Genomic DNA, 1,858 nt, shown 5'->3' with positions numbered 1-1,858 from the left:
AAAGGGAGAGGTAGGGTAGGTACCCCGCCAGTGGAGGAGTTTGAACTGGGAGGTGATGGTTAAGGAGAAAGGGCCTGCCATAAAGCAACTCAAAAGGGCTTGGGCCCGTAGGGGAACATGGGGTAGCCCTGAGGCGAGGGCCAAGACAACCTGAATTCAGTGGAGAGCTTGGTAGGTTGTTGTTTGATGAGTCCCATTGTCCAGATGTTGAGAGCTTCTGACACTGAGCTCCATGACCCTGAGCTACCAACCACATCTGCTATTTCCCTGGAGACTGGAAATGCTTCTATCCATCCTGTAAAAGTGTCCACAAGTGTTAAGAGATAACAGTTCAAAGCCAGGTCTGTTTTAGTCCCTGTAAGCCTCTTACAGAAATCTTTTAAATTGAGCCTGCCTGATACAAATGAACAAAGCTTACATCTGTATGGTTTTTTGTCCATGGTTTTTTTGATCTCTGTGCTCTTGCCCCTTCCCATTTAGCCAGTCTCTCTCACAGCACCATGCTGCCTGAGGCACTGGCCCCTCCCCCACTCCCTCAATCCCAAATTCCGGACCCCTCCTGTGGAGCAACATTCTTTCCCCACCCCTTGTTGGAGGTTAAAGGTCAACTTCCACCTTCCCTCCTCCCCCTCCCACCACACAGCCCCACTCCTGGACAGCCTCTCCACACTGGGTTGTCCCTCCCCTGCTCCATTTTCTCTTCCAAATCTCTCTCAGGTAAAAAAGCGGCCAGCTTCCTTTTCTACTAATCGGTCTGCTACCTCAGTTAGTACAAGATATTAGATAAGGGTTAAAAAAAAAAAGGTTGAGGATGGTCCCCAAACTCTTATATGGGAATTGGTGAAAATGGCCTTTAAAGTTTTTAATGCCCGAGAAAAATCAGCTGAGTCTTCCCGAGACAAAGCCACAACAATCTACAGGCCCAGGCCTTACCTGTTGCCCTAAGGTCATAGGAAGGGGGACAAGGGAAATCAATCACAGGGCTCTATCAAGCGTGGCCTAAATGGTCACTTGGCACGATATTGCACTATACCTGCTCCAAGGTTGTGCCCTATCTGCCAGCAACCTGGACAGTAGAAATCACAATACTCCCGTGCAGGCTTGTCCTCTATGCCAAGCCACAGAGGTCCGGCCTCATCACCATCAGCAAGTGAAACTGTTCCAACCTTCAAACGTTCTCAGCCTTGCAGAAGATTAACGCTGCCCAAACGTGGTATATCCCGTAACCCTCTCCTAGCCTAGGGTCATGCTACAAGTGGCGGATAAGTCCATTACTTTTATTTTCACTCAGGCCTTAAGTTTCCCTCACCAATTTCAGCTATGGGGGTAGATGGGACCCGTTCCTCCCCACTTAAAACTCTGCCACTGACCTACATTCTTGTAGGACAATTTTTCTCCCATTCTTTCTTAGCTATACCTGCTTGCCCAGCACCCTTACTGGGTGGAGATATCCTTAGCGGCTTTCCCCCAAAGCTTTGTTCCGCTTCTTGGAGTCCCTTTTAACCCCTCCCATCTCCAAGATTCTATTTGACAGGTTCACTCCTCCTGCCAGTCATGTGCCCAGGCCAACCCACAAGGAGCTCTCCACATATACCAGCTTCGTGGACACCAACTGGGCAAAGATTGACAGGTTAATTTCACCCATGCCTACTCAAAAAAAAAACTCTGTTATCTCTTAACAATTGTGGAGCTGAAGCAGGCTCCTACTCAAGACACGTGGTCTGTCCAGCAGACAGGATCTTCCACCCTCCGGTTTTCCAGGATGCCGCAATGAAGGGCCTACCTGCTCCTCATTCTGGCACACTCATCTTTAGCGATAACAACTTTTTTCCTAGACACCTGCCTTCTCATCTCCCCC

The 1,858-nt window shown here is 49.1% G+C and overlaps 1 protein-coding gene across 3 annotated transcripts in view; it reads right to left on the bottom strand.

The window, feature by feature from the left end:
* Window positions 1-1,858, bottom strand: part of LOC101979498 (zinc finger protein 14-like) — a 15,294-nt gene that overhangs the window by 11,876 nt on the left and 1,560 nt on the right. The gene's annotated exons all lie outside the window — the stretch shown is intronic.

This window comes from Microtus ochrogaster, linkage group LG3, assembly GCF_000317375.1.
Source record: "Microtus ochrogaster isolate Prairie Vole_2 linkage group LG3, MicOch1.0, whole genome shotgun sequence".
Classification (NCBI taxonomy): domain Eukaryota; kingdom Metazoa; phylum Chordata; class Mammalia; order Rodentia; family Cricetidae; genus Microtus; species Microtus ochrogaster.
This window is presented reverse-complemented; position numbering and strand designations above follow the sequence as displayed.